We start from the raw sequence: 6,578 nt of genomic DNA on the forward strand, positions 1-6,578 counted from the left end.
AACGAAAACCAAAGTGTATGCCCTGTTTTAGAAGTAAATATTTGCTTCAATTTCTTTTTTTTTTTCCAACAAAAAACGTCCATCATCCAATCAAATATACAAGAGGTGCAAAATCAAGAAAATAAGATTCACGGTAAGGGAAAGGAAAGGCTCAATAGAAGCAGAACTAGAAAAGATCCAGATGTTGAATTATCAGTTTGGATCTTTAAAACAACTGATTAAAGGAAAAAAAAAAGGAAAAAATCCCCAGTAAAATAACCGATTAAAATGCTGAAAAGTAGAGTGCAAAATGTGGAAAACATGCATGAAGAAATAGTAAATTTCAGCAGAAAATGGTAACCATACAAATACAATGAAATTCTAGAAATAAAAATATTAGAAATGAATAATTCAGTGCAAGTATGTAACTAGAATCTCCAAAGAAGAGAAGCTAGAGAGTATGAGACAAGAGAAAAATGTAAACAGACAATGGCCAAGAAAGAACCAATATTAATGAAAGACATCAACACAGATCCAAGAAGATCAGTAAACTCTATAAAAAGAAAAACATACCTGGACATATCCTAGTCAATCTGTTGAAAAGTAAATATAATGCCTAGATGCAGCCATTGAGAACAACCACACATTATGGAAAGGGAAATAAAAATTAAAATGATGAATGATTCCTCACCAGAAATAAATGAGGCCTGAGTACAATACATTAACTTCTTTAAAGTACTGAAAGAAGAAATAAAAGGTCAACATAGAGTCCTATATCCAACTAAAATACCCCTCGAAAATAAAAGTAAGGACATTCTCTGATAGACAAAAGCTGAGAGAACTCATGTATATTAAAAACTGCAATAGGGCCAGGTGCAGTGGCTCACACCTGTAATCCCAGCACTTTGGGAGGCCAAGGCGGGCAGATCACCTGAGGTCAGGAGTTCAAGACCAGCCTGGTCAATATGGTGATACTCCATTTCTACTAAAAATATAAAACTTAGCTCGGCTTGGTGACATGTGCCTATAATCCCACCTACTTGGGAGACTGAGGCAGGAGAATCACTTAAACCTGGAAGGTGGAGGTTGCAGATGGCACCATTGCATCCCAGCCTGGGCAACAGAGCAAGAGTCAGTCTCAAACAAAAACAAAAACAAAAACAAAAACAAAAACAAAAATAAAACAAAAAAACAGAAAAGACAAAAACCACTGCAATAGGCTGGCCACTGTGTCTCATGACTGTAATGGCAACACTTTGGGAGGGCAAGGCAGGAGGACCACTTGAGCTTAGGAGTTCCAGACCAATCTGGGCAACATATCAAGACTCCATGTCTACAAAAAAAGAAAAAGAAAAATTAGCCAGGTGTAGTGGCACACACCTGTGATCCCAGCTACTCAGGAGGCTGAGGCAGGATGATCGCTGGAGCCGAGAAAGTTGAGGCTGCAGTGAGCCACATTCATGCCACTACACTCCAGCCTGGGTGACAGAGACCCTATCTCAAAACAAAAACAAAAACAGTCCATGGGAGCCGAGTGTGCTGGCTCACACCTCTAATACCAGCACTTTGGGAGGCCAAGGCAGGAGGAGTGCTTGAGGCCAGGAGTTTGAAACTATCATGGGCAACATAGCAAGACCTACAAAAAATTTCTTACATTTGCCTGGTGTGGTGACATGCACCTGTAGACATAGCCACTAAGGAGGCTGAGGCAGGAGGGTCGCTTGAGTCCAGGAGCTCAAGGCTGCAGTGAGATATGATCGTGTCATTGTAGTCCAGCCTCACAGCGTGAGCTACAGAGTAAGACTGTCTCTAAAACAGCAACAACAAAACTGTCCATGGGCTGGATCTGGCCTATGGGCCCCACTTGTTTTCCAACCCCTATAACATACCATCTTAACAAAATAAAAAAGAGAAATACATAATAATCTTATTAGAAGCTAAAAATGCAACTCACAAAATTTAAAAACCCTGCCTAATAAAAACTCAACAAACTAGGAATAGAAAGGAACTTCTTTGGGCTGGTCTATGAAAGACTTACAGTTAACATTATACTTAGTGATGAAACGTTAAGACTTTTATCCCTAAGATTGAGAGAACAAGGCCAGGTGTCTGTCCTCACCACACATTAAACATTGCACTAGATATTGTAGCCAGTGCATAAAGGCAAAAAAAAAAAAAAAAAAAAAAAAAAAAAAAAAAAAAAAAAAAAAAAAGAAAAAAAAAAAAAAAAAAAAAAAAAAAAAAAAAAAAAAAAAAAAAAAAGAAGAAGAAGAAGAAGAAAAGGCATAAAATCAGAAAATCAGAAAAAGAAGTAAAAACATTATTTGCAGACTAGACTGTTGTGCATGTATTTAATGTAAAACTCTATGGAATCTACAAGAACTATTTCTAGAATAAATGAATTTATCGAGTTGGCATGATTGAAGATTAGCATACAAAAATCAGTCAGGCACACTGACACTTGCCTAAGGTCCCAGATACTTGGGTAGCTGAGGCAGGAGAATCCCTTGAGTTCAGGAGTTTGAGACCAACCTGGGCAACATAGCGAGACCCAGCTCTAAAAAACAAACAAAAAATCGATTGTATTTCTAGATGCTAGCAATAAACAACTTAAAAATGAAAATTAACTGGGCACAGTGGCTGATGCCTGTAATCCCAGCACTTTGGGAGGCCAAGATGGGCAGATCATGAGGTCGGGAGATCGAGACCAGCCTGACCAACACGATGAAGCCCTGTCTCTACTAAAACTACAAAAATTTGCTGGTCATGGTGCGTGCCTGTAATCCCAGCTACTCTAGAGGCTGAGGAAGAAGAATCACTTGAACCTGGGAGGCAGAGGTTGCAGTGAGCCGAGATTGTGCCACTGCTTTCCAGCTTACCCAACAAGAGTAAAACTCCATTTCAAAAAAAAAAGGAAACAAGAAAGAAAATTTAAAATATTTAAAAAATCAAATGCTTAAGAAAATGTCTAATGTAAAATATGCAAGTTCTATACAAGGGAAGCTACAAAACAATCCTGAGAAAAAAATTAATACCTAAATAAATGGAAAGACATAATGTGTTCATGAATTAGCTAATGCAATACTCTCAAAATTTTCATTCTAAATGGACCTGTACACTCAACAAAACCCCATATCAAGATTCTAGCAGTTTTTTTTTTTTTTTTTTTTTTTTTTAGACAGGGTCTTGCTGTCACCCAAACTGGAATGCAGTGTCATGATCACAGCTCACCCAGCACAGCTAAGTTTGAAAAACAAGATGAGCTAATTCTAAAACTTTTATGACAATCCAAAGTATCAAGAATAACCAAAGCAATCTTGAAAAAGAACAAAAGGGAAGGATTTACTATTTTAAAGACTTACTAGAAAAAACTGTGCATCCATGTTGAAAAAAACTGAACCTCATTCTGTTCACAAAAATTGATTTGAGATGGATCACAGACCTAAATATAAAATCCCAAACCATAAAACTTCTAGAAGAAAATATGTTCTTTGTGACTTTGAGGTCATAAACCCATAAAATAAAAAACTGATAAAGTGAATTTTATCAAAAAAATTGTTCATCAAAAGATCCCAATAAGTATACAAACCAGAGTCTTTAAAAAAATCATAGCATATCTATCCATCAAAGGATTTATACCCAGAATACAAAGAATAACACCCACAATAAAAAGACACCCAAATTTAAAATGAGAAAAGACATGAAAGACATTTCATGAAAGATAGACAAGTGAAAAGCATATGAAAAAGTGCTCAACATTTATTAATCATCAGGGAAATGTAAATTAAAATCATTTATTTCATGTGTGCTAAAATGGCTAATATAAAAAACACTGACAATGTAAATGTTGACAGATATGTAAAGCAACTGCAACTCTCATACATCACTGATGGGAGTACAAAATGGTGAAACCACTTTGGAGAACAAGAGGGCAGTTTCTAATAAACATGCACTTACCATATGACCCAGTAATTTTCTACTGTTATTTATCTGAGAGAGATGAAAACATAAATCCACAAAAAACAAAAACAAAAGTCTGTGTAACAATATCGATAGCATCCTTATACATAAAAGCTCCAAACTGGAAACAACCTAAAAGTCTTTCACTAGGAAAATGAATAAACAAATTGTGGTATATTTACAGAATGAAATACTACTCAGCAGTAAAGATCAATGTCCTGATACATACAATACGGATGTCTTTAAAGCATTATTGGTGAAAGAAGCCAGATGCAAAAGAGTACATTATTATATGATGCCATTTATATGTAATCCAAAGCAGGTAAAGCAACTCTAGTGACAAAAATCAGGAAGTGATCACTGGAGTGTGGAGGTGCTCAGGGGTGATTTAAAGGTACTTGAGAACTTTCTGAGTGAATTGTAATGATTTATGTCTTCTTTTGGTAGTTATTACACAGATGTATGCAATTGTCAAAACATCAGACTTAACACTTAAAATGTGTACATTTTGTAATAATACAAATTTCTATATATCAGTTTAAAATAAAGGTGAGTAGTGGATTCCCTTTCCAGGAGTGTTTGTCTCTGACTCTTTACTGGCCTGTTATCTGTTTGCTTCAGTGAGGTTTTGGGGTTCCAACTTATTCAAGGCCAAGCCCTTGATCATGGATTTATCTTGAAGGGCACACAATCCAGTGTCCCAGGGACAGCATTTAGAATCTGTGAAGCAATTTTGTGGAAACAACAGTCACTTATTTCCATTGGTTAGTGAGCAACCACTTGAGCATTGTAAGGCACAGACTTGTACACGGACTTCCTTAAAAGTACAGCACTTAACCTACTTTGTTGCAAGCTAGTCAAAATGGAGTAAAAATTCATTATTCAAAGGCATGCAGAACACTATCACCTTTCATTAATGCCATTCGCTAGCATTTGCTGCTCTGACTTTTACAACACTCGAAATTAGTACTAGGATTTTTGGATACAAAATCATTTTTATCATTTCCTATCCACAGCAGACATCTTTTCCAAAGCAGGTAGACACTCAGATCATTCTTCCTTGTTAGAAAACTCTTTAGTGTTTTCCATAGTTAGATAGAAAAAACCCCACAAGTCTGGGCATATGGTAAGAATTTATTACCAAGCAAACAACTTTGTTCATACTAGGAAGACCAGCAATTAGATTATAAATGACTTCAGAGCAAGTGCGAGAACTTAACAATTTTAGTGCATTCCATGAGAAAGTCTATTTGCCCAAGAAGGCCCACAAGAAGTGCTCTACAAATGTTGGTTATTATTTTATGCTGTACTTCCTTTGAGAAAATGATGTGATGTACAGAGGTGGGAGTACACCTAGCAAGGAAATCTCCTTGTAAAAGGAAGCTGGGAAATTCAAGTAATGGTGTTTTTGGATAAGATCCCTAAGAAAACTTAGGAAAAACCCTGCTGTGCATGTGTTTGCTCAGTCCTCAGGAATCCCACTTGGCCAACTGACTCCAGAGAGCTACAGCCTCACCTTGCAAGCCTCAGATTCATAATTCTAAGAACAGCCATTTAATGTGCACTGAATTGGCTTATAGGGCACTACTCTGTTGTTACACAGAAAAAGAATTTAGCTATCAGAAGGAAATCTGAAATCTGCAGAAATATTTTCAGCCTGAAATGCTTTCTGGGGGATAAACTGTCTACTATAAATAGTTGGTTTTGTATTTTTTCTTCTTCTTTCTTCTTTCCTCTTCCTCTTTCTTCTTTCCTCCTTCCTCCTTTCTCTTTTCTCCCTCCTCCTCCTCCTCCTCTTCCTCCTCCTCCTTCTCCTCCTCCTCCTCCTCCTCCTCCTCCTCCTCCTCCTCCTCCTCCTTCTTCTTCTTCTTCTTCTTCTTCTTCTTCTTCTTCTTCTTCTTCTTCTTCTTCTTCTTCTTCTTCTTCTTCTTCTTCTTCTTCTTCTTCTTTCTCTTTTTTGACAGAGTCTCACTCTGTCACCCAGGCGGGAGGGCACTGGCCTGATCTCAGCTCACTGCAACCTCCACCTCCCGGGTTCAAGCGATTCTCCTTCCTCAACCTCCTGAGTAGCTGGGATTACAGGCATGTGCCACCATGCCCGGCTAATTTTTGTTATGTTTTAACAAAGCATGTTAATTTTTAAAATAATATGGAAATATTAATAAATATAGATAAATAAATAAATAAAATATAGTTTTAATAAGAAAAAGAAAGAAAAAGAAAATTGGTGGGGGAACAACTTATCTCGTGATATTTAACAGTACAGTAATAATATATTTTCCTTATCCCAGAGATAAACCTTTCTTTTCATTGAACACTCACAGAGTTATACCTCTCTTTTCAGAGAGCAGTGTGGAAACACTTTTGGTTTCAAGGCTACCAAGGGATATTTGGGAGCACTTTGAAACCTGTGGTGAGAAAGGAAGTCTCCTCAGAGATAAACGGGTAAGAAGCTTTCTGAGAAACTGCTTTGTGATGGGTCTATTCATCTCATACAGTTAAACCATTCTTTGGAAGGAGCAGTTTGAAATCACTGTTTCAGTGGAATCTTGGAAGGAAAATTGGGGAACGCTATGAAAAATGCAGTGTGAAAGGAAATATCCTCGGATGAAAACTAGAAGGAAGCTTTCTGAGAAACT

Source organism: Theropithecus gelada, chromosome 7a (assembly GCF_003255815.1).
Source record: "Theropithecus gelada isolate Dixy chromosome 7a, Tgel_1.0, whole genome shotgun sequence".
NCBI lineage: Eukaryota > Metazoa > Chordata > Mammalia > Primates > Cercopithecidae > Theropithecus > Theropithecus gelada.